The sequence below is a fragment of the Mus musculus genome, chromosome 15 (assembly GCF_000001635.26).
Source record: "Mus musculus strain C57BL/6J chromosome 15, GRCm38.p6 C57BL/6J".
Classification (NCBI taxonomy): Eukaryota; Metazoa; Chordata; class Mammalia; order Rodentia; family Muridae; genus Mus; species Mus musculus.
The window spans coordinates 74,374,205-74,401,367 of NC_000081.6; the positions used below are offsets into that span (position 1 = coordinate 74,374,205).

At 49.5% G+C, this 27,163-nt stretch overlaps 1 long non-coding RNA gene across 1 annotated transcript in view; it reads right to left on the minus strand.

Annotated features, from left to right (window-relative positions):
• Gm19859 overlaps window positions 1-26,261 on the minus strand; it is a 165,878-nt gene extending 139,617 nt beyond the window's left edge. Inside the window, exons 1-2 of the long non-coding RNA XR_001781685.2 lie at window positions 21,822-26,261; window positions 16,620-18,178 (exon numbers count right to left, since the gene is read on the minus strand). This is a non-coding gene — a long non-coding RNA (predicted gene, 19859). The remainder of the gene's footprint in view (window positions 1-16,619; window positions 18,179-21,821) is intronic.
• Between the last annotated feature and the right edge of the window lie 902 nt (window positions 26,262-27,163).

Here is a 27,163-nt window from a genome sequence, read left to right on the forward strand (position 1 = left end):
GGAGTGTTCTGCAGTTACCACCAGCAGTGAAGTCCTACAGGAGAGGAAGTCTTTGGATGGGCGTCTGGCTAGAGGGGCCAGCCAGTTAGTATCTGAGAGCTTTACAAAGTACAAAACTGCAATGATAAAAAAAATATAGTAGATTTCAGATTAACAAACTGAAGGAAAGCCAGCCCCAATAAATCAATAGTAGATTGAACTTGCCAAGCATCTGACTTTTATAATTCAGCAGTTTACAGGAGACATATTGAAGTCAGAAAGACACCTTAACATCTTAAAATGAAAGAACAGAGAGCATTAATCAGAAGAAACCTGGGATAATCCCATTAGCAACAGGCAAGAGGGACTTTGGAACAATGGCATCATGTAGGACAGGAAAGGACTATCCTCAACAGTGCTCAGCTTGTAGACAACCTATAAAAGTGCTATAAAATATATAAAGCATACAGTCACAGAGCTGCAGGAAGAGATTTTCAAACCCACTCTCCATTTGTGTCAGGCCAAACAAGGGCAGAGAAGGGATGAGAACAAAACGCTAAGAGGCAGGATTTAATGCATACCAATGCTTTCCATGAAGCCATAAAGGAATATATGTTTCTCTCAAGTACACAGGGAACATTTACAGAAATGGAAAGTTCTAGGCCATAAGGCAAGTCTTACAGTTTCAAAAAATCCTTATCACAGCAAAGAAATTCTCTGAACAAAATGAATCTTTTAGAAAGTGATGAAGAAAAGAATAAATTAAAACCCCACCCTGCAATTAGAAATTTCACAATTTACTTCTTAATTAAAATAGATCAGAGAAAATCATGATAGATAATTACATTTTAACACTGAGAAATAATGAAAATACTGTGTATTTTCACAACCTGAAAGACACAATGAAAAAGGGGCTTTTGGAGGCGAGGTTCCGAGCACAGTTATTTTCTAGACAACTGCAAGGCTTGAGTCAGGTGTGGTGGTGCACACATGTCATCCCGACGCTTCGGAGGGGTAAGCAGGAGGGTCAGGAGTTCAAGGTCATCCTCAGCTACATCCTGAGTGTGATGATGGCTTGGGGCCCATGAGACTCTGTCTCACAACCTTTCCCCACCAAAAAGAAATAAAGTCCATGTGCTAAGCAGCCAACTTTAGAAATCAGAGGCTAACTCTAAAGGACACACCCAAAGATGGAAAGAGACTCAGAGTTGAGAGGACCAACAATAAAATCAAACATGAAATGAAGCAAAAGCCCAAGATGAATCCTTAGAAATACAGAAAAGACAAAGTGTGGGGAAAGCAGAGCAGAAAGACATAAGTGGATACGTAAACAGGATCCCTAGTGAGTCCCAGAAAGAACAGACCACTTACATGCTGTGATTGGATACTAGACACAATGGGCTTGCCTAAGACACATACCTTTTCAAAACCAGCTCAACAAGAAAAACAGGGGCTAGAGAGTTGGCTCTGTCAGTTAAATGAGTGCTGTACACTCAGCAAGACTTGAGTTCAGATCCCCAATATTACATTAAAACAAAACCAGAGAAACAAAAATGCCAAGTTTTGTGCCTCTGTAACCAGTACTGGCAGGAGTGGAGACAGGAGAAGCCCTGGGGTCCTCTGGCCAACGGGCTTAGCTAGCCAAATTGATGCACTCCATGTCCAGTACGATACTGCCTTTAAAAAGTAAAGTAGTACTGGAGAGATAGCTCAGAGGTCAAAAGCACTGACTGCTCTTGCAAAGGACCTGAGTTCAATTCCCAGCACCCATAGGGTGGCTCACAAGCATCTGTAACTCCCAGTATCTGGAGATCCAACACCCTCTTCTGGTTTCTGATGGCACTGCTGACACATGGTACACATATGTACCACAGACAAAGCTATAATAATCAATTCATAATGGCAACGTAGTAGGCAACATGCAGAACTATGGCAAAGAACAGAAACTTCAGACCTAATCCTATACACATACCACAAACTGGCCTTTGACAAAGATGTTATGGCTATTTAGTGGAGCTGTGTAGTCTCTGTTGGGGAACATCACTATTCACAACCTGAAGAATAAAATGAAATGCCAAATTCTCTGCCTCATTCTGTTGTTCTCTCTCATGCGTGTGTATCTCTCCATGTGTGTCTGCTCAGTTTATTGTCTCTTTCTGTCTTTACATCTATCTGTCTCTTGGTCTCTACATTTATCTATCTCTCTCTGTCCCCCTTTCTCTGTCTCCATGACTCTATCTCTGTCTCTCTGTCTCTGTCTCTTTCTGTATTAAACTCTGTGTGTATTTGTGTCTATCAGTCTCTCTCTGTCTCTTTGTCTCTCTGCTTCTGTGCCTCCCCCCATTCTGTATGTGTGTAAAGACATGATGGAATAAAAGGGGGCTAGCTGGGAAGAAGGGGGCTTCATCAAGAGTGAGAGGAGAAGAGAAGGCAACAAGGGTGAATGAAAAGAAGACATTATATACATGTATAAAATTTTCACAAAAATCAATTCAAAATGGCCTATAGACTTAATAGCACAACTTAAAATTATGAAGCTACAGAAAGAAAATATGAGAGAGAGAGAGAGAGAGAGAGAGAGAGAGAGAGAGAGAGAGAGAGAGAACACCAGAGAGCTAGAGAGCCAAGTGTAGTGTCTTACATCTCTTCTCTGAGCACTTGGGAAATGGTGGCAGGAAGTTCTGGACTTTAAGGCTAGCCTTGACTACTCTCAAGTTCTAGGACAGCCTCGGCTACATGGGTCTCAGTCTCAAAAACAAAACCACAGGAGGGTTGGATAATGGTCCAGGACAGTGGTACAAGTAGAGGAAATGTTTCAAAGGCACAGACAGCAAAAGCAAATGTCATTGCCAGTTAAGAGACATCATAACCATGGCAACTCTTCATTGTGAGGAGCATGGGGGCACACAGGCAGACACAGTGCTGAAGAAGTTGGGAGTTCTATATCAGGATCCAGAGGCATCAAGAAGAGAGAGAGCCACTGGGCCTGGCTTGGGCTTCTGAAACTTCAAAGCCCACTCCCAGTGACACACTTCCTCCAACAAGGCCACAGCTCCCAATCCTTTGAAGTAGTACCACTCTCTGATAACTAGGCATTGAAATATATTAACCTATGAGGCCCATTCTTGCTCAAACCACCACAGCAGACAAAGGAGACAAGCCTCCACATAGCATACGGAATAGCAAAGGAAATGACGGTGCGGGTAGGAGAAAGCACCTTATATAGCATACGGAATAGCAAAGGAAAGGACAGTGCGGGTAGGAGAAAGCACCTTATAATCTATTCATTCAGCATGGGCCTAATACACGGGTAAAATGATCCCGACAGACAAATCTCAAAAGAAGAAAAGCATGAACAGCTAGTGGCACCTCGAAAAGTGTTCAGTGTCAGTCAGCAGAATGTAAGCCCACGCTGGTGGCGTGGCTCAGTAATTGAGCTGCCACGGAGCATGTGTCAGCCCTTAGGCTCCATCCTGAGCACCGGACAAGGTGTGTATCAAAATGACAGTGCGGTATCATGTCGCCCAAGTTAGAATGCCTGCTACAGAAAAGACAAAACCAAAACGCTGGCAAGCATGTGAGGAAAGGGGACCCACGTGTGTTGAGTGGGAATTAAATCAGCGCAGATATAATGGAAAAAGCAGATTCCCTCGAAATACTTTAAATGAAGCTGCCATACGCTCCGTAAAGCCGATTCTGGGTACAGAGCAAATGGAACAGCTCCGCACACACCCCATGTCTGTCCTAGAGTAATTCCTGCTGATCCCAACCAAAATCAAACTGCATAGCCATCGACCATGTCACGAAGAACCCCTACGATGTACACACAGTGTTAATACTGTCAGCTTCCAAAGGGAAGGAGACCCTATCCATGGCTGTGGAGAAGCCTGCTAGGTAGGCACCATGTTCAGCAAGGTAAGCCAGGAACCCAAAGGGAAGTGAAGAAAGTACACTAACTCCCCCGTGCGTGGACTCTGGAGCCACTGTCCTCTGGCAGAGGCAAAGCAGACTAGTGGCCACCAGGGACTGAGGAGATGCAGTGGGTCTCCTGAGGGGAGGGATGCTCTGAGTGGCCAGGAGAGACAGATACCCAAGTTCAGCTGGAAGTTGGTGCTCCTTGGTTGTGCATTCTCGTGGCCAACTTGGCTAGATGAGAGTCACCATGGAAACAGAGCTCTGGACAATATCTTGGTGTTTCCAGAAAGGTTTGCCTAAGAAGGGAAGACAGAAACAAAAGTAATCCTAAAGATGGGGAGTGTACTTTAAAGGCTGGGGTTCCGGACTGAACAAAAAGGACAACGCAAACTCAGCACCAGCATGAATTAATCTCTCTCTCTCTCTCTCTCTCTCTCTCTCTCTCTCTCTCTCTCCCCCCCCTCTCGGCTTCCTGACTGTGGACACCATGTGGCCAGCCGTCTCCTGCTCTTGACACCATTACTTCTCATAGTGATGGTCTGAACCCTGGAATACTGAGCCAGATAAGCCCTTCCTCCCTGAAGTTGCCTCTGTCGGGATTTTGCTACAAGAGAACAACTGGTAGAGAGTACATTGTAAAAACCTCCTCATAAAAGCCACAATCAGACAAGGGGGTCCGGAGCTAATGATCTGAATTCAACTGTTCCACCCATCATTGTCAAAATGTAACTACCAACATGGAAATTGGCCCTTTGAAGAGTAAGGGACCTTGGGGTGTTGCAGCAAAGGAGCAGTTAGGGGATGCCTCCTCACAGGAGGAGCCTGAGGGAGAGGGAGAGATGTCAGGGGCAGAAGATTGAGTCTTTCAAAGAAACAAAAGTGGAAGGCTCTCACCCTGGATGTACGGAGCTCTCAAATGAGGCAGGATCCCAGATCATCCTCTGGCCCCAAGGCAAGGCAAAAGGAAGATAGTCCTCCTGGCCTGTGTCAACCCAAGGAGATGTGTACTGAGATAGGGCCTGCTATGTGTGTACAGACATCTCTCAGCCATTAAGGCTTAAAAACCCAACAACCGGATTGTAAAGATGGGCAAAAGGCACGAACAGACTTTCCACAGCAAAGGAAACACAAATATAAACACATGAAAATTCTAGCCTCGTTAGTAATCAGAGAAATGCAAATTAAGACTACAATTAGATACTATTTTACACCCAGCAGATTGGCAAAAATTAAGGCGTCTGACAATATGGAATATTGGAGGAGTGGGAGCCGGTCAGAAGGATGAGCTCATACACTGGGAGGGGCTGAGGTGGGCGGGGACTCTGACCACCTTGGAAACATCCAGCCACACCCACTCAAGACCCATGTCACAGGAGAGGGCATATTTACCAAGGCCCTGACCCGTGACCCCTGACCCCACCAGCAGCCAGCCAAGGAGCCCATGGCAGTACTGTTCGAAGCAGCAGCAAAACTCATGTCCCAATTAGGAAACACTCACACTATGTAATGCCAAGCCTGGAGAGATTCCGAAGCTAGCTGTGTGCAGCACATGGCTGCAGCCCGGAAACAAAGCTGGATCCAAAGAAGCCAGTCTCAGAAGATGCAAATATTGTGGCATGAAGCAACACTAAACAATATATTGTTTTGCAGTAAACACATTTTACCAACATTGTCTGTGCAAAGTGATTCAAAACTATTTGAAACCACACAAAAGCATGGGGGTGGCAGACATGAAATTGACGGAACAGAAAGCAGGGTGGGGAGGGTAGCTCACAGCTGTGGTGTCAGACACTCTAGGTCTTGGGTCAGGATATGGTTAATAGAAGGTTCTAGAGCATCTTCACGCGTCATATCTTAAATCTATGTCTTGCACAGGTTTGCAAAGTTGTCAAATAGAATACAGAAACAAGCAATCACGAGCTGCTAGTGCCTAGCTCGGCAGGGTTTAGGCATGCTACCCCTAGCCATCACAGTGACCTTCAGACTGAATGTGCCAGTTGTGATTCTAAAATCCAAGGGTCCTAGTTTGCTTCCTGTTGCTATGGTAATACCATAACCAAAAGCAACTTGAAGACAGTTTTTGTTATCTTAAAGTATATAGTCCATTATAAAGGGAAGTCAGGGCAAGAACTCAAGGCAGGAACCTGGAGGCGGAAGCTGATGCAGAGGCCATGGAGGGATGCTGCTTACTGACTTGCTCCCATGGCTTGCTCAGCCTGCTTTCTTACAACACCCTTGATCACCAGGGGTGGCACCACCCACAGTGATCTGGGCTCTCCTATACACACCAATCATTAATGACAAAAGTGCCCCCAGAGACTTGCCTGTGGGCCAATAAGAAAGCACTTTCTTAATTAAGGTTTCTCTTTCCAGAAGAGTCCAGCCTGCATCCAAAAACAAACAAACATACAAACAAACAAAACAAACAAACAAACAAACAAAAACAGGAAAAAAAAAGAAAAAGAAAAAAATCAATCAAATAAACAAAAAGAAAAACCCAGCCATGATGTGGAGGAGTCTTACTTCAAGTACCATCATTCCAGTAGACACACAGCACATGTGAAAAGATAAGGATTCCCACAAAATGACAGAAGCCTTCCTATCCCTTGGGTCCCAAAGTCCTACCCCAGAGGGCCTGAAAGGTGTGCCTGCCTCCTCTCCAAAGGGTGGGTTCCAAAGCCTGGCTTCCCTCTGAGGGGCCCAGCACAGACCTCTGAGCTCCGCTGATGGGCCCAGCCCCCAGCACGTGATACTCTCAGCTGCCGGGTCTCCCCGTCCTCCCATCTGCCTCTCCCTCTGAGGAATCAGTCAGCTGCTGCACTTCACAGTTGCCCTGCAATGTGCTCTGCACGACCCTCCTGGGCACAGGTCTGCTTTTCTCGTCCACCGATCACCGTGGCACCAGCATCTGTTCCCCTGGGTCCATGGCAGGCTGACACCCTGCACTCATCAACACAGGCTACCACCAGCTGCGTGGCTCTTGAGAGAGACACGCTGTGAGCTCCCTAAGCAGGCGCTGCAGTGCCCACACCCTCAACGGCTGGCTACCCTTTGGCCACAGAGCAGCAGGGGCAGAGCAGGTTCACCTGAGCCAAAGGAGAGGCTTGAGCCAGGTCCAGAGGTCAGACAGGGCAAGAGGCTAACCCGACCCAGAGGCTGTGACAAGGAAGTGGGACAGAGCTCCTCAACAGAACTGTGTTTGGAGAGTTGAAGATGGTGTGGACATTCCCCAGACTCCCAAGGAAGACTGGTCTAGGGCAGAAGGGTGGAGGAGGTAGGAGGAGCCTAGAGGAAGGTGGCCCTAGGGAAGAGAGGAACCATTCTGTGGTGTGGTGAGCTGGATCAGTCACTAGGCCCCACTGTCCTTCTCAAGGGGCTTCCCTCTCTCTTTTCAAGATGGTGCCCCCACGATGCATCAGAAATGGCTAGTAATAAGTCGCTTTGGCCAAAACCAGGGAATAGAGTTGGCATTTGCCACTTCTAGGCTACACTAGGTTTCTCTGCCACTCTCTCCTGTCAAGATCTCGGTGGTGTCAGAGAACATGGCCCTGGCAATCTGGGTCTCAGAGTAAAGCGATGCAAAAGACCCACACTAAACCTATGGACCCGACACAGTCATCCAAGCTTGGCGTCGCTAGTATCTGCAGCAAGATGGCCTGGGCTGGCACAGAGGAGGAATAAACACCGCTGAATGGAAAGGGCAATAGATGCTGATCTCAGACAAACCCCAGTATGTCCGCATCTTTGCCCCCTCCCCTCCCCCCAACGCACAAAATGGATGGCCACAAACACATGAGATCTGTGGTGCAGAGCTTGGCAGCTCGTGGTGTGTGCTGAAGTCATTATCCAGGGAGAGCTTAACTAACAAAACCCACAGACAGCCAGACATGCTTGGCCACGCCCGGCTCTGCATCTATCTTCCCACAGCAGCAAGAGTGTACGGAAGAAAATGCAGATGGGGTGACCAGAGGTGGATGGGGGTGGTTGGGGGAAATACAGGACATCTTGCCAGCCAGGTGTGCTGTCCTAGAAATGTTTTCTCAGGAACAGCCACTAGCCTGGGTTCCTTGGGAGTACTGAGGTTTCAAGCTCAGAGTGCTATATGACTCTGGTCTGGAAAGGACCCTCAGAAGCTCCAAATGACACGGGCTGACAGAGCCCCAAGGTGAAGCTTCATGGAAGCCTGAGGACCCCTAGCCAGATATCCTCTGTGTTTGCTTTTTCTTCAATACCTCTATCCATAATACTGACTGTGGACATTGGGTATCAGAACAGGCAACAAGTACCAAGGCTCAGAGGATACCAAGACATGGTCCTAGAAACTTACATGCCTAGGAAGGGTGCCACAGAGACCTGCAGGATGGACATACATGGCACGAGAAGGAACAGCTAGGCCCGTTCAATTTCTCCACTCAAAGCTGGGGGGCGGGGGGGACCTAGCAATGCCTAGAAGGCAACAGCAATCAGACCAGAACATTACACTCCCCGCTCCAGCACACACACACCCGAAACACCCAAAGTGTCTTCCTTCCTTGGGGGAAGAGAATGATGAAATATTTAAGCCTAAGGTCTAAACCAGAAAAGCACAGACTCCCAGGCCAACAGCCTTAGACAGGAGCTCCCAGGCCAACAGCCTTAGACAGGAGCTGTCCGCAGTGCTGAAGCCAAGACAAGAGACACATTCCACAGCCCAGTGCCCTAGCTGGGCCCATAGGACTCTTTATGCAGTAGAATGTTCCTGCTCAGAGTCTCACAGCAAGCAAGTGACACTGAGGCTGAAGAGAGGTCTTTCCATACTCTGTCACCTTCCTCATGCAGGACCATTGATTAACCCCATGACCACGACCTCTCTGAGACTGTGACTCCCCTCAGCTAGGTCTGCAAACAGTGGTAACTATGGAAGAAGAGTTGGCTCGTGCTGATGCCGAGGATAAGCCAGTACAAAAAGGTTAGGAGTGTGGTCTTGCTTATACCAACTTACATGTGTATGCTGGGAACAGTGACCCTGAGGGAACAGGGTTTAATTCCGCTTCCAATGGGGAGTGGCACTTACCTGCCCACTGCTGTGCATAGCCAAGAAATTCTACCTTCTAGCAGAGCTGGCCAGGTCCTGGACACTGCACTTGGAACTAGCTATGGTTCCTCCAAGGACACGGCATTCTCCAGGGTCTTGGCAGGGCTGGGGCCACACATGTGCTTCTTTAGCTGCAGCTCATGTGTGTGAAAGAAAGCTTGCTTGTTGTCAAGGTGCTTGGTATAGTCGTTCTTGTTCTCACTACCATGAAGTAAACAGACAAGTGGCCTGGCTTCTTCAGCACTACCTCTCTGTGTGGTCGGACCAAGATGATGAACGTGTAAGGCCACCTTAGAGTTAAGATTGTATCCCTGCTCTGGCTGATGCTGAAGGTGAGAGTACGGGTGGGTGGAAGATGTGCTGGGCACTCTGATAGCTGTCTGTAGATGCCATCATCTTCCTAATTCAGTGAAGAGAATATCTTCCAGGCGAGGAAAGGACAGTTCACAGGTGATCAAATGTCTAAGTAAATGACATGGCTGGTGTGTTTGGATTCCTATTGCTGTGATGAAACACCATAACCAAAGCAACTTGGACAGGAATGGGGTATCTGGCTTACACTTCCATATCATAGTCCATCACAGAAGGAAGTCAGGACAGGAACTCAAACAAGGCAGGAACTTGGAGGCAGGAGCTGATGCAGAGGCCATGAAGTGATGCTTACCCAGTTTGCTCCTCATGGCTTGCTCAGCCTGATATATATATACACATGCATGCTGTACTGGCTAATTTTGTGTCAACTTGACACAGGCTGGAGTTATCACAGAGAAAGGAGCTTCAGTTGGGGAAATGTCTCCACGAGATCCAGCTGCAAGGCATTTTCTCAATTAGTGGTCAAGACAGGAGGTCCCCTTGTGGGTGGTACCATCTCTGGGCTGGTAGTCTTGGTTCTATAAGAAAGCAGGCGAGCAAGCCAGGGGAAACAAGCCAGTAAAGAACATCCCTCCATGGCCTCTACATCAGCTCCTGCTTTCTGACCTGCTTGAGTTCCAGTCCTGACTTCCTTGATGATGAACAGCAGTATGGAAGTGTAAGCTGAATAAACCCTTTCCTCCCCAACTTCTTGGTCATGATGTTTGTGCAGGAATAGAAACCCTGACTAAGACACATGCCTAGGACCACCAGCCCATGATTGACCTCACCCACAATGTGCTGGGCTCTCCCACATCAATCAATCACTAATTTAAAAAAAAATGCTCTATAGGCTTGACTGCAGTCAGATCTTGCAAGGCATTTTCTCAGTCTAGATTTCCTCCTCTATAGTTTGTGTCAAGTTGACATAAAACTAGCCAGCACAGCAGGCCTCTCAGCAGTGCCAAGTACGTTCCCAGGTAACACAGTGGGAACCACCTACAACCATTATTCTTCTGTGCATGGTGAGGTGATCACAGTGCACTTAAGCACGAATCCCCTCCCTGGCCCATAGTTCTTCTGAACTGGTCCCTCAGCCAGTTTATTTCATGCTTTCTCTATGCCTTTCGCCCACCTCAAAAGATACATGGGAAGCCAGGAGGTTGGATGAGTCCCAGTGTGGGCACGCCTCCTCTCCATAAGGTCCTGCCCAGGGAGGGTGATACCCAGAGTGGTATATGCCTACCCTTGCCCCTGGCTCCATGCCTCAGTCTGGGAGAGCATCCATCTTCGGGCATTAAAAAGGGTTCAAACAGACACAGCTTACACTTGGGTATATGCTGGATTTTTTTTTCCAACTTGACACAAACTACAGTTACCTGGAAAGAGAGAACCTCTCATTTGAGAAAACGGACTCACCATATTGAGCTGTGATTTTCTTGATGAACGACTGATATGGGAAATGCCACCCCTGGTCTTGTGGTCCTGGATGGTGTAAGAAAGATCAAGCCATGAGGATCAAGTCAGTAAGCAGCTTTCACCATGGTTTCTGCTTCAGGTCCTGGGTTCAGGTTCCTGCCTTGAGCTCCTGCCCTGATTTCCATCAGGATGGATTGTGAATTTTAAGATGAAATAAACCCTTTGACTCCCACCCAAGCTGGTTGTGGTCAGTGTTTTGTCACAGCGACAGAAAGCAAACTAGGGCAGGGTAGCATATGAGGAGGAACTGGGAGGGCAATTGGACCCAGCACAAACCAGGCTCAGTGTTGAGCATAGAGTTCTGAAGCCAGACACCAGCTTGCCAGCACCAGAGTGGGACAACTCCTGTAAAGTGGCTACAGGGTTGCTGGTAGCAATAGAAAGAGTAGCAGCAATTACTGAAGTGGGGACACTGAAGACCACGCCTCAAGCCCAGGCACTAGAGAAACGAGGCTCCTAGCATGCCCATCTTCTGGGGATGAGAACGATGTAAGAGGATATAACCATTACTCTCCTGGCTGGAGGTTGCCACCATTGCTCTTGGCTTTGTCGCAATCTGGGGCATGGTGGTCTGCATTCCATGCCTTATCCAGGTAATAGCATCATTTTGGCCACCTCAAGGCCATGGGCATGAGTGGCTTCCCAGAATCCTTGCCCCTTCCTAACCAAGCTACCGCAATGATGACCCCCCTGAGTCACAGCCAGGACTTTCTTAGGGACTGGGGAGCAGCGACTGCTTGCTGCCAGGACCTGGGACATGGCTGTACATGGTGGCTGTATTAATGTGGTTGTAGATTTCAGGGAATAGGAGGGATGGCAAGGGGGAGAAGTGGACATGGGGCTCAGGCTGTCCCCCCCGCCCACCCCGCTGATTGCCTCAGAACCCCTCAGACCCAAGCCGAGAATGGAAGGTTGACTAAGGGGCAGTGCAGGGCTTATTCCAAAAGATGGGGTCACTTGTGTGCAGATTCCTGGTCTTGCATTTGGGCTCTCTTGGCAGACAGTGCTGGGGCTCCAGGCTCCAGCCAGAGAGACAGCAGGGCAGAAAGCTGGCTGATGCTGAGGCTTTTTAATAAGACCGATCCATATCTGTGCGGTGGCAGGCAGGGCTTATGTGGCTGATCTCTGCTGGGTTTTCCAGGCACTGGAAGCAGCAGTTGACGTCCCCAGAGCCTTATGGGCTGGGATTCCAGGCAGGAGCCTCACCCCTGCCTCCTGCCACTGCCCACCGTGTCCATAACCCAGCTGACCCTACACATGGAAACACTTCCAGAAGGCTCCAACCCCTTTGTGCACAGCCCGCTGGGGGCAGGGACATACTGTTTCAGCTCCACAGTTTCCCTGGGCTACCCCTTTTCTGGCTCCTCCCATCTTGCTAGCCTTCTAGAACTTCTCAACTCTATAAAAAATGTAAAAGTCTATGGAGCAAGTGTGGGCATCTGCAAGACCTGAACTCAAATGCTGGCTCTGCCTCTGGCCAGCTGCCCAAGCAGCCAGAGTCCCAGACTCTACCAAGCTTCAGGGTCACATTCACAGACCCGAACCATTCAGACACAAGGAGGGGCATGGAAGCAGAGTCCCACACTCACCGTACCGAAGCTGCCTCACGACTTCCATTATCCAGCCCTGCCCCATGAGAAGCTTTGAGGCCAAGCCAGCCCTACCCCCTCCCACCGACCCACCCTAACCCCACCCCCACCCCCCCACCCCCACAACACCCCCCACCCCCCCTGAAAGGGTACACACTCCAGGATCAGCCCTGTGCTGAGAAGTCAGAGAGACTGGCCTGTGCTGACTCTGAGGAGCTTGGAGTTGGGTTGGGGCAGCCCCAAGAAAAGCTGAGAACTGTCTGTGTGAGGAGCCAGGGGGACCCTGCAGAGGGGCCCCCAATAGCTACAGTGTTCACCCAGGGCATCGTACTACGTTTAGTATAGGGGACCTTCTACTATTGCAAGATCCCTATCATCCACAACCATCTTCACTACCATCACAACTATCACCACCAATAAAAACCACCACCCCAGCAAACATCAATAGCACCATCACCATCAACCTTTACCACCATCACTACCAATCATTATCACCAGCTATCACCATCACCACCATCATCACCATCATTGCCACCACCATCACCAACCATCACCACTTCCATTCTGACAACCACCTCCATCACCATGGTCACCATTTTATGCATTACCACCCCCACTAGAAACACCGCCTGCAGGTCCGTTCTACCATTAACCCTACCAGCACTAGCAGGAGTCTGCAGTGCTTCATTCATAGCCTGAGGCCTCCTTGATGCTCTATTTCCTATCCCAGGGTCAGAAGATGAAGGGGAGGGGGGGGGGTTGGTCACCCACCAGCTGAGCTGGTGTTAGATCACAGTCCTGTGATTGAGGACAGTCCTCACTTACTAGGTAAACATCAACAGCTGCCTGGACCACCCAAGATCTCTGAGTAAGAGTACCATGCTCCCATCTCTGGGCCATTCCATGTACTGAAATCCTCATTCAGGGTCAGCCTCTGGTACTGCTCATTGAGGGAGAGCAAGGTGCTAGGCCTTCCTCTGTGACCCTCGCAGTTGCTCTGAGATACAGGTACTGGCAAGAAAAATCATTTGCATTCAATTTGCATACAGCTGCTGAAAAAAGCCAGACTCCCCACCACTTCAAAAGTGTATTGTTTCAGCCTTGAAAAGAGCCTTCCTACACACACCCATCCCCCAATCTCCCTCATGCAGAGACCCTGACTGGGGCCCAATTCCCTTCGCCACCCCTTTGAAGAAAGGAATTCCCACTCCTGGCTCAGCTCCTACAGCAGGGTTCACCTTGAACTGCAATCCGACTCTGTCTGGGCCACAGCTTCCCAGTGGGACAGTCTTTGCCCAAGGTCACATGAAGATGACCAACATAGGGTAGGTAAAGCTCTCCACCAGTCAGGACCTACCAGGACAGCTGACCCTGGAGTGCATCTGTGCCATCCCAGGGAGCTTTTGGGAGCCCTCTCTCTTTTGGGTTGCCTTCCTCCCCTGCAGTCTCTCAACCCACCCCTCCCACCCACCCACCCCAAGTCTCTATTCAGGATCCAGGCAGATCTTATACAGATGGGCAGGGTGTAGGCCCATCGCCCAGGAGAAGGCTAGAAAGGCTAGTCCTCTAGATAGGGGTTTCAGAGGTTCTCTGCATATTGGAACCCCAGAGGAGGCTGATCTGCAGAGTTCCAGGGATAGCTTAGGACTGGGGGTCTACCCTATGGCACTCTGCTTTCTTGCCTAACATACCCTTTCTACATTTCAGTGACACAATCATTTCCTGAGGAACCAGCCATCTTTTGGAGAAACCGTCTGTCCTGGCTGGCCCTGCTTATGTGTGCCTAAATCCTGCCCTGTGGGTAAAAAGAGCCCATACACATGCAAGTCTGCAAACACACGTGTCCACATACAACACCCATGTTCTCATACACACAGTGTCTACCTAAACATATTTGGCTGCAGCATGCTTACAAGCACATGTGACTGGGGCCATGGAAACACACATAGGTGCACATGAGACACACATGGGTGCACACACAGGTCCCCACATCAGTCACACATAAGCCCACTCTCATCCTACATGCAGCCTGGAGAACAGTCTCCAGGAGGTGAGGGGCGCCTGAGCATCCATTGTCTCAGAACCAGCCTCTACCTTTGAGGCCCCAGGGTCCACCCTGTGAGTCGGCTACTGTGGGGACAGAACAGGGTGGCAATGACACTCACCAACGCTGGCTCTGTCAGGAGTGGCTGAACTCAGGCTTTAGGGAGGAGATATGAGCCTGCCTTCACCTTCCTACCCTGGAGGCCTTTGTGAATGGATGAGGCCATATTGACTTCCCCTCCATCCTGCTCAGGAAGCAAACACCTGTTTAGCCACTCTGTAGTGGCTTCTATTAGGTAGGCATCAAGGACACATCTGATCCTGTCCATGTAGCACAGAACACGGGAGGTGGGAACAAAGCAGGCTTCCCAGCCAACCTGACTGAGCAGAAGGCTTCCACATCAGTACCACTCCCTCAGTCACCGACCAGTCAGGAGACCACAAGCCATGCAACAAGCATAGGCAAGGGCTGGCTGTCCTGGACGATGGGAGAAGATTCAACATGGTAGGCACCGAATCTGCTGACACCCCAGCTTCAGGAGCAACTCTGCCAGGCCCTCCTTTGCCTGTGGTGCAGACCCTCTCAGGCTGGGCTCATCATTCGGCCATGGCAATACTGAAAAGGAACTCCGGGGTAAGATGGGTGGGATAGCACAGACGTGAGTCTTGTCGAATACAGTCTGAAGGGAGGGGCCCAGGAAAGCAGAGCCCACTGATATGGGGCAGTACTCTCTTTCCCTACACTGGGACTCTAATATTATTAAATATAGGATGATTAGCTCAAGTGTTTGCCTAGGGTTATTTTCCTCCTCAGCATTCTCCCAGGGAAGGCAGATCAGGTGAACCTCTCTGGGGACCTCTTCAAGACAGAAAAGTGCCCCCAGTCTAAGATGGCTGAATTCAGACAGGTCACCTCCCTGAACCCCCATGCCCATCCCCCACAAGCTGTCTTTCGCAGTGCCTGGAGACACAATTCGCATTTACATTTCTCAGCAGTCTGGGAGAGAATCTATAATAATCTGATCACCAAAATGAGATTCTCCAATGTTCTTTCTATACCCAGGGACACCACACACCGCCCAGCCTCAGCAAAATCCAGTTGCTGCTTATTTAACCTGCTCAGCCTCCAAATTAAAAGAGAGCCTCATAAGCCCCCAACACTTAACACTCCCACCACACCGCACATAGGTTGCTACTCAGCTCCCAACCCTTCCAAGGAGCTGCCTGCCTGCAATCTCCCTGGGGTGCCACCTGCCGCTCCTGGACCCCACACTTACAAAAGGGAGTGCCCAAGAGTGCCATGAAAGGAGTCAGGAAGAAGGAAGTCTCACCCCATGCTCTCTGACCAAAATGTTCCTGGGAAGAGGCCTGATCCATGGGGTTTCAAGCTCCAGTGGCTTTCCCAACCTGCAGCCCAGGCACCCTCACTACCAAAGCGCAGGCACCATGGGACCTTTACAGCACCTGGTTTCCACATGCACACAGGCTCCGTCTTCCCAAGCCCCTGCCCCTTACGTAGAGATTGGGCTGTTTCTTCCTCCAGGAAACCTTCCTGGTTCCCAGAGCCAATGGAGAATTCCCTCCTTGGGCCTCTGCTGCCATGAACTCCGGAGGCCCCACACTGAGTGGCATCCAACAAAAGTATGAGGCACGTTGGGCTTGTTATATCTGATTCTGAGACGAAAATGGACAAAGAAACAGCTGTAGAACGACAATGTGCTCAGAGTAGACAGAAAGTGAGGCCAGAACGGGCTAAAATCTACAAGGCCACAGAGCAGCACATAGTGCTCTCCACAGCTGCACAAAGATGACAGTGACAGTTCTCACCCTACTGGCAGTTCAAAGGTCTGGGGGTCATGATTCAGGCTTAGCCAGCAGAGCTTCCTCCAACAGTACAAGCAGAGCCACCTCAAGCAGTACCCCATTCAGTACCCAGTGGTCTCCTTAAACAGTCCATGCTCGGTACCCAGAACTCCCGTACCAGCAGAGTCCGCTCACACAGCCCCAAGTTCATTACTCAGCCTTCCTGTACCTAGGTTAGCATTCTCTTATTCTTCCCTTGGAAGCACATGGCCTTGAAGGGCAGATTTGAAGGGTCCTACGTGCTACCACTCCTGCTGAACAAAGCTCCGCGAAACTGGTATCAGACAGACAAGGCATCCATCCCTGGTAGTCATCCCGTCACTCACCCTGTACCTGGGCCAGATGGCTCCCAGAAATCCTCACCACTCAGCCCATCTTCCAAGACACAAGGCCAGCTACCTGATCAGCCTGCTAAGGACCACAGCAGGGGTCCTCCACAGCCTGCAGGGTCTCAGCTTCCTGAGGCCAGGCATCATGTTCAGATCTATGCTGTCTCAGGTCAAAGCTTATTAAGCTCTGCAAGGCCAGGCAACGCGCAGTGCTCTCCACGGCTCCAATGAGTAACAGCTCTCACCCTGCTGGCAGGTGGAAGGTCTTAGGTACTTGATACCACTGTGTTTCAGTTCAGGGATGCCCCTCTTGGGTTCATGCAACAAACTAGCTTACAAGTTTCCTTTCTCATGTGAGTGTCCTTGACTTTGACTTCCTGCTACCGATTAAAGAATGCCCCGCTTTTCCTGACTTCTAAAAAAAAAAAAATCTCAAAGTTGGCAGCTTGTACTTGAAAGTTAGGCACGAACTTTTGAGATTCCCCGGATCCAAGGCATTCATGGTAGGCGATGTGATTCCTACTAGTTCACCTTCCTTAGTGGGTTCACAACTATGAGGGCTGCTTAGCCTGGAGGCATTGCTGGTAAGCTGCATTTGTAAAGAAACTCGTCCATTTCCCCCTCAGTCTCTCAATTTGTCAGGATGGTTATTCTTAGGATTCTCTTACTATCTTAGAAGGCACGTTCTCCAGTCTCCTGGATCAACCCTTCTAGTCATCTGCCTCCAATGGTCTTCGCAAAGAAAAAGTTCTGCTGGACACAGCCTACATCAACTTGAATAAAGAGAAAACTGGAGGTGGCCCATCCAGTTTTAGGAGCTCCTGCTCCCTTTGGGTTCTGTAGGCTCTCTGTCCTTTCACTTTTAAAACTGTCTTCTTACTCTTAGCACAACTGTTCTCAGCTTTTTTTTTTTTTGGTAGCACAAGTTCTTAAGGTTTACTTACTATGCTATGTGAACAGGCTGAGCCTCCCTAATTTGAAAATTGCAAACCCCAAAAATGCTCCAAATACTGTAACCTTTGGAGTGCTGGCACAATGCTCACTTTGAAGGCTCTTCAGGTCTGCTTGCTCAGAGCCAATTCTGCACCCAGGCTTTCTTTTGCCTGGCACTGGGCCTGCACATCTGTTCCTACTTTTTCACCCGCAACGTTTCCCGTTCTTTCGATGTGTCGTACCTACCGATTACAAACAGCAAAGTCGTACTTCCTTCTCAGGTTCCACAGTTCTTGGCTGTCGATTGGGATTTTGAAAAACTCTACCTGGCATTTATTTTGTTGCCTGGACAGCTCTGACAGCTTACCTACTACAAAGGCTTATTTTCTATTTGTTCTTCCTTTTAAAAAGAAAATCCTATTTCTCTTTTCATTCTTTATCTTCTTTCAGCTCAGTGAAGATTCTTGCTTCCTTCATCGTACTGATTCCATTTCTACTGTCTTGGGAGTTCGGGGTTCTGACATTATTTCAGCATCTGGCTTTGCCTTGGAGTTTTATTTCATCCTGCTTCTCCCAGACTCCTTGTGTGTGCTTCTATGACATTTTGTCTTCTACATAGGTTTCTGTAATAATGATCAAGATAGAGATGTGCCCATAAGCACCAGAGGCACCCTCAGCAGACCCTTCACAACCCCCCACCACCCCACCACCCAAATACAGCGAGCAGCTGGCCCGGTCCCCACCTCTACAATTTAATTACTCTTTTGAGTGAGACCTGCAGCTTCTCCTTTATCCTGGGTGAGATTCCATCCTATGGAAAGCACACGGTCTGTGTATGTACCCACTGAAGGACATCCGCTTTGTTTCTGACTTGAGGCGATTACAAACGAGGATGCTGTTTGCAAGCTTTTATGTGACCATCAGAATTTACTTCTCTCAGACAGATGCCCTGGAGTGCAACTGTTGTTTGCAAAGTGCTTTGCTATCTTGTCCCCCAGCAGAACCCCCTCCCCCCACCTCTGCACAGCCCCGTGCAATACACGATTGATTTTGCCAGAGCAGTATGGGTCACTGTAGCTTTTGTTTGTGTCTCATGCTGGCTGGCAGTGTTGATCGGCTCTGCGTGTGCTCTGTCCTCTTTGGTGAAGTGCTTGATTGAGGCTTTTGTGTATACGCTGCTGGTTTTATTGACTTATTTGTTTAGCTTGCCATTGAATCTAGAGAACTCTTTACATATTTGAGTTCAAGTTCTCTGCCAGATGTGTGATTTGTACATAAAAAAATAAAATTAAAAAAAAAAACCTATGGCCTCTCTTTTCATCCTTTTAACTGGCTCTTGTGGTTCTGAATTCTGAAGGGACCTTGGAGATTTTTTTTTTAATCATGCAAGTTTATTAATGGAGGCTAATATTAATCAATATTTAATTTCTCTTCAAATCCATAGAGCTTGGGGTATTTAAAATTCTTCCCAATTAATATTCTACCATGGTTCTGTGGTTATTCTTAAACTATAATCCCACACATAGGCACTCTTGTTGTCGCCAGCTATTCACCGTTTGGTACATGAGCTGCCTCACACAGACCCCTGGATACTCTCATCCGCACCCCAACTCTTCCCTTTGAGGAACCTCTGTTCATGCCAAAGTCCGTATTTTGGAGAAAGTCCTTTCAAAATGCCTCTTGGTGGTAAGTGTTCAGTTTTCTCTTTGAATTTCTGTTTCGTCTTTGCCCTTGGAGACAAGCTTTGGGGGTGCAGCTTTCAAGTTGTCAGGACTCCTGCCAGTTCTCCTGCAAGGCAGCCTCTTCCTGGCTCACGCCCTTCCTCGTCCTTTTCATCCTTTGGATGCTCGATATCACTGGGGCTCTCTGATGTAGGGACTTGGTGTCTGCGGTTCTGAATCACACTCGATACCCCATCTCGACTCACTGTTTCTCCTCTATCCATAAAGCAGACACCAGGTTCCTAACTCACTCCCACACCCTCCATCTCTGTCAGCTTTTGTCCCTGCTATGCCCCATCCCTTTCTGGGATTATAACCTAGAACACCATTGTGTGCTAGACAAGTGGTCTAATATAGAGCCATATCCATAGCCTGATTTACTTTTTGAGATATGGTCTCACTCCATAGCCTAGGCTGGCTTTGAACTTGTGAGCCTCCAACCTCCCCCAGAGTAGCTGAGCTTACAGGCCTGTCCTACCAGGCATATAGATTCTGTAAGTTCTTTAGGCATCTGTCCACTGGCTTTTTGCTTATTCATATATAGTTTAACTCACTTGTTCTGGTTTGAGTATCCTTCAAAGATTCATGTTCAAAACGTTCCCTAGGGCGGTGCTTCATTGCAATGTTGAGGATGTAAGGACAAGTGGGAGATCCTTATACACCTGGAAATGTGCTCCCAAAAGTGGGTGATCCCTCTTCCTCGTGTGATCCCTCTTCTTCCTTGTGGCTTCCTGGCTGATGAAGCAAGTGCTGTTGCTGTCACATATTCTGTTGTAATACGCTACCTTCACAGAGGCCCAGAACCACAGGATAACCAGATTTGACCAAAGCCAGAACAATCCCTGTTATCTTTGTAATAGACATCCTGGTATATCAATAGCAACCCTGCCCCACATCTTGACATCCCACCCATTCAGATCAAAGCCATACTGGCTTTCTGGACATACCTAGCTACTGCTATCACCACCTACTGCTTGGCTGTTGTGATTTTTAATTTATTTATTTTTTGAAACTATTTCAGAGAATTGTTACTGTCTGATTAACCACAGGGGCTAAATTCTGGGGTTGAATGGTCATTTATTTGTTTTTGCTGTCAGATCTTGCTCTGTACATCCACCCGGTGGCCTGGCCCATCATGGGGGTCGCTTGGGGCTCATAGAGTCCCCTGCAGACTTACCTGTGTCTACTTTTATATGCTACCCATCAGCACTTTTGACAGGGAAAGAGCAAAGGATGGAGGTAGGGTCTGGGCTCTCATCCTCACCAGTCAAGCTGCAATTGCTTGAAAGCTCCTTCCTCAGTGTTAAGCAGTGTACTAAGTGTTCCTTCAGACCCTCTGATGTCATGCAGCAAGCCAGATCACCCAAGTTCCTCCTTTTTGATGACCTGGGACAAGGGATAGGGGAGTCTGCTCATCAGAGTCAGAATGATGGAGAGTATAGAAAATACCTCATATACTTGGCCAGCCAGCATGGGGACAAGCCTGGCCTTGTGATCCAGAAATCAAACTCTCTCAATTTTAGATGCCACCTCACCCCTCTGCTCTGTCAAGAGGGGTGCTTAGTGAGGTGATGGGATCTCCTGGCTCTGAAGGAATCCCTTCCAGCCAGCCTCTTCTGGCACACACTGCAGACTTTGTTAGGCCTTACACAGACTGTCAGGAAGTGCCATCAGCTGACATGCTCACTGACCCCCTCTAGCTGTCCAGAGTCTGGGCCCTCCCTGTCTTTGTTCCACTGGGGCCTTCCTAAGGTAGCCAAGGCTGCCAGGAACTCTCTAGAAACCCTCTAGTTAGTCTTTAGCTACTTACTCCTTCAGGCTCCTTCTCCTGTCCCTCCTGCCTTCTTTTGCTGACCACTTCTGTGTTATCTGTAAGGTATTCGGAACTCTGCCTGTACTCTCTCCCTCCTCAGCACTGACTCCCAAGAAGTTGACAGTAAGCAGCAAGCCAGGCAGACCCGCTTAACCTATGTGTCATGCTTACCTGGCCCCTCTAAGGTATCTTTGGCTTGCCTCAGCTAGAACTCCATCAGGCAGCTAAAATAATCTATCCCATATTCTCTGAGGATACCTTCAAACACTCAGACTTGGTTACTCTGGCTAGGCAGGCACACACACACACACAGAGAGAGAGAGAGAGAGAGAGAGAGAGAGAGACAGACAGACAGACACACACACACACACTGACACACCTACCTTTTCCTTCCCAGCAAGGTCTGGGCCAGGCCTCCCCACTCTCAGGTGGAGCAATATCCAGTCCAGGGCTGAGTCTGAAGATAGTGTCCCCGTACACACTTGGTCTTATCACCACAAATGTACCTGTGCTAGAGGTCATGCCAAAGACGGTTCCTCTGGTGCTGACCAGGCTCTCAGCAGCGACTGAAAGGAGCCCTGGCTCAGAGTGCAGGCAGACAGGTATTCTACTTCTGCTAGGAGCCTGGTCCCCAGCACTAGAACACCCATGAAGAGCCATTTCCCCCAGATCTCCCCTTGTTCCAGGTTGATTCCCACCCATCCTTCCCCATCATCCGCGGAAGTCACTCACTTTCTCCAAAATTCCTGTTCTGGTCTTGTTGAACCATCTTTTCTTCAGGGAGGCACACCCAACCCTCTAGACCACACGGGGCCCAGCTCTCTCAGTTCCTCAAGTTTGGCAGATTGCTGGGCACCTAGCCCAGCATGTCTCTTTCCCTTTAGTAACAAAATCCCTACTGGGGGCTAAAAATATGAACTATTTCCCAGCTTCCACGGCAGCTAAGTGTGACATCCAATTTGCAGCCAATTGGATTGAGAAGCAAACAGACATCCTTCTGGAGTGGGCATGCCTCGTCTTCATGCCATCCCCACCTCCGGCTACTCAGAACACCAGTGTGGTGGCGACAGTCCCACAGATATCTTGGACCAATAAGAATGACGATGGATGGCGTAGCGGAAGCCACCTGAACCTCGGTGGCTTGCTGGCTCGCTGTCAGCTGTGACTCTCGGCCTTCACGTTTCTTTCATGTGAAGGTCATCACGCCACCCCTGACACAAACTGAATTTTCTGTCGAGAGCAGTTGGCTGTTTTACTGGCTAAACAGTATTTACCACATAGGCACTTGCTTGCTTAGAATGTGTTTTCTGCAGCATGCTGTGAACTCTGGGGGTTGGGGGTGGGGGTAGAGTAGGGGTGCTGGTCTGCTCTGGTCACCTGAGTCCTCAACACCTAATACACGCAGCACAACACAGGGGATGCTCCCAAAGACAAAAGAACCAGCTCAGGGTAGGCTCCATGTGTTTAAGGACAGGGTTTTGTATGACCAGGACTAGGGCTCAGTGTGAGCAGGGTCAGTATATAACCAAAACCAGAGTTGTGTATGAGTGGAATTGGGCCTGTTTGATCAGTATGTGAGCAGGTGTGGGGCATACTGTCTAGCTGGAACTATAGCTTAGTGTATACCCATGGTGGGAGCAGCATCCAAACTCAGTATTGACAGGATTAGGGCTCTGCTGGAACTAGAGTAGGGTCCAAATAAATCCCTAACACTGGAAACTGTTATTTCCAAGAGGGGCAAATGTTAGCTACACTGGCATTTTCAGGGTTCAGAACCTAAAATGTGGACCCCCTCCCCTAGAAATTTCTCAGAGTTGGTGGCACTGAGATAGACCTCTGGGATTCACAGGACAGGACAGCAGGCTCTCCTTCCTGAGAGGGGACTCTTATTACAGGTGGAACAACCATGTACCAGGGCAGGGGCAAGGTAGGAAAGCCAGGCACTGGGTCAAGGCCAGCAGAATGTATGGCCGTAAAGTCTAGGTTTTTCCTAGACAAAAATCATGGGCACTGCTCACCCATGTGACATGCAAATAAACAGAAAGCTTCCATCCACATCAAGACACCAACCACGATGCTATCCCACCCAGGCCAGCATGGCTTCTGACCTCCTCCATAGGGGATCCAGGCAAACCATGGTCTGGTGGCCAGACCTGGCTCCCAAAGGCTACCGAACTTATGATGCTATGGCCTGTGCCCCACCAACTGGAACTGGAAGCATGGAGCCTGGGGAAAACATAGGAAGGTCTGAGACCAGAAGACCTAGCTGCCGTGCTAGAAGACAAGAGGCAGAGACATTCACCACCCACCGGGCAAGGGCCAGTCTCCACGTCTCATTTACTGAGAGCGCTGCTGTGTGGCTTCTGCTGTTCTTTTGTGCTATTATGAGAATATATTTTACAGGAAAAGTCAGGTACAAAATGGTAGCCCACAGCACACAAGGCTGAATGCAGTGCAGAGAGATGACACAGAATGGAAGGCTCTGGAACTGATGATGTACAAGAACCCAGGCCTCCTGGCTCACCTGAATATTAGAGTAAAGGCCCAAAGGAGGGCCTCTCCACATCCACTGAGGTCTGCAGGGAAATGCCCTACAGTGGCTCAGGCCACTGGCACTGGCTGATTGGAACACTGGGGGGGGGGCGGGGGGGTCAGATTCACCATCTTTCTGCCTCCTCCATGAGATCATCCCTGAGTATATTCTGGTGCTACAGGTTTGTGTAAACCTCTTTCCAGTAGAATGCTGGGGTGGAGAGTGGAGCAGAAGGCCAGGAGAGAAGGGCACTGTGGGGAAGTATCTCCTGTTAACCCTAACCTTCCAGCCTCTAGGATCTCAGTGGTCCTGGCTCCCTAGAGTTCTGGTCATGTCATCTTTTTCCAGCCAGGTGCCGAGGAGGGACTGAAGCCTCTCTTCCAACCTACATCCCCTCTTTCACCTTTAGGATCTGTGAGAAGACCTCCAGGCACAGGTGGGTACTCCAGGGACATCGGGTGGGTCTCTATGCTGTTCTACCAGCTGAGACGTTGTATGGGACGGAGGACGAAGCTTCCTAGGCAAGGCATTCTGCCACCAAGTGCTCAAGGGTTTGGTTGAGGGCTTGACACCATCAGTCAGCCACTGGTTTTGCTTGGTCAGCTGCTACAGCAGCTGCTTTTGCTGGGCCATCAGTGTGCTCCATTGCTGGGACCAGCTGGCCAGGAGGGTGTCCTGCAGCTTGTGAAAGGCCACCAGCTGTTGCTTAAAGGTGGAGGGCTCAGCTGCTGTTTCTGGGGTCCTCCCAAAGGGCAGAGAGAACAGGGAGGGGCCCGAAGGTCTCAATACATGTGACCGCAGGGGATGCTGAGGTTGGAGATGAAGGTGGGGAGAATGGGGACACGGATGCATGGAAGACTCCTCAGAAGTCTAGGGGCTCGAGTTCAGGTGGGCTGTGCCATCCATAGTCTGTACAGGTAGCCGAAGGCTGTTTAGGGGCCTCATCCTCCTGGATGGCTGGAAGGTTGGCAGAAAGAGACAGAAGCATCAGACTATGTGAGCCGACACTGGGGAAATCCCAGTGGCAGTCTCGTGAAAAGAACTTGGCAATGCAGCTGCTAGGAGGATGAGTAAACTAAGATCCTACGGGTGAAATGTTTGCTCTGGCACCAGGACCAGACCACAGCTTCTCCAGCATCTTAGATTCCCCCACTGTCCATTCAGATGCCTGCTGTCTACCCACTTTGTCCAGTGATCTATCTGCTATCCTGTTTGTCCATCTCTCTGTAGATATCCACCCACACCCAACCCTCCCCCCAACCTGTTGGCACACCAAGGCATGCCTCTGAGACGACCTGTGCTTCAGAGACTGAAGCAGGAGGCAACCAGGAGTGGGGCACTGTTCCCAGCACAGCACCATCTCCTTGCCAGGGGATCTGAGCCTGGGAGCCCCTACTCTGTTGCCTGTTTCCAGGAGAAAAGAAAGAAGCCAGTGTTCCAAGGGCTTTGCACATAGGCCACAGGCCATAGGCAGATGGGTAGATTTAGTTGGCTGTGGCACACTCCATTTTCAAACTCAGTATGTCTCTGGGGCTACCAGAGACCCAGCTCTACAGCTACCAGCTTCCCATGCAGCCCTGGAGGACACTGGTGGGCATGCTTTGCCCTGCCCCATGGCAATGCTCAGGTGAGCAAGAGGAGTGATCTGTACAGAGACATGACTGGGTGACAGTCTCACAGCTCATCAGACAGGGTTTTACCCATCCCAGGCACAGGTTGCTTTCAAAGGGCCCCAGACACCTCTGCCCCGATGTTGCATCATGGCTCTGAGAGACATACTTGATCATTTGAGTCACAGGTCCTCCCCTCCCCAGACACACGAAGATAGCAGGTGCTCTACATGGCCACTTTGAGGAACATGCATCCCAGGAGACCTAGGCACTCTGCCAGCTCACAGCCTCAGTCTTCAGCCCTTAAAGCCTGGTTCTACCCAATACCCAGGCTGGTTCTAATCTCAAGGCTTATGGTTGGCACAGGGAATCTGGGCCTCCAATGTAATGTCCAATCCTATCATGGGGCTTGGGAACCATTTATTTCTTCTTGCTTCCAACTCTGAGTCAGTAAATGGACAAATTCAGAAAGCTGTCAGGAATATGGAGGCCATTCCCATGAGAAGCCCAGGGCATCAGGGACCACTACTCAGTTATATATTCCCTGATAGGAGTGAGCCCAAGGCATGAGGGAACACCAGTGTGATGCCCTGTGTACCAGTACCTCCAACTCCTGGTGGGGCGGGGACTGAAGTTGGGCTTGCACAGCTTGGTGCAGGAGTGAGTGCCTGGTAATGGGACTGCCTCTGCTGGTTCTGAGCTGAAGCTCTGTAGGTATGTGATCTTGTTGCTAGACTCTGAAAAGATATCAGAAACCGAGTGGGGTCCTCTGGTGCTCAAGTGCCTGATACCTACCATGCTGGGGCTTTGGGCCAGCAGCTCTTTCTCCACCTGACTGGCCTTTAGTTATTTCTCCCTTCCTTCCACCAGCCCACCGGGACTGGGAGGCATCTGGGGGTAGACAAGCTATCCTGTATTGTACATCTCCCAGCCATGATGATGAACTCAAAGTAGCAATGACTGGAGCCATCACTCTAGAAGCCCAGTGAGGGGCTGGCGAGATGGCTCAGTGATTAAGAGCACTGACTGCTCTTCCGAAGGTCCTGAGTTCAAATCCCAGCAACCACATGGTGGCTCATAAGCATCTGTAATGACACCCTCTTCTGGTGTGTCTGAAGACAGCCACAGTGTACTTATTTGTAATAATAAATGGAATCCCACTGGAAGCCCACAGTGGGCAACAGTGGAAACAGGTCTTGTTATGAGTCTTCCTTGACTCCTGTAAGGAAAGGGAGATGTTGAAAGCTGGCAAACAGCTAGCTCTCTGGCTGGCAGGTAGCTCAGGTAAAGCAAGTACCCACCGATGGCATCTTCTAGCATCACCAAGGTCAAGTCCTCGATGATCTGCTACACATCCAGCATGTCACCCTGTAAAAACAGGAAGGAATCCTGATGGAAGTGGGGATGCTATGGGAGCCTAGGTCCATAAAATAGAGCAATCCCGGAGCCATCTAGCACCTAAAACTCAGGAAAAGGCCCTCTTCCTATTAGGAGTGCTTGAGGCCCAGAAGAGGTAGGTGGGCTGGTGCCTACACACTCAGATCCTGGTCCATAGGTATTCACTGGGAGCCTCTATGCATGCAGAGATCCTAGGACCTACACAGCCCAGTTGTAGTTAGAGCAAAACAGAAGATTCTCAGCACCACCTTCAGGGAGCCTAAAAGCTATCGATGGCCCAGAATCGATGTCCCTGTCTCTTATAGAGCCATCCCTCTAGTGATGGCCCATCCCCTGTTGCTAAGGGCTCCCTGATAGAAGGCTCTGCCTTCTCTCTGTGTATAAATAATGGCCACACTGGTGCTGCTGAGCCAATCTAAGAGATGGTGGATAGGAAGGTGTATGACAGGTGGAGGGATGAACAGCGAGCAGATAGAGACTCGGAGCAGGTAAGCCAGTGGGAGTCGGGGGAGGTGGTGTGAGTGGCTGAAGAG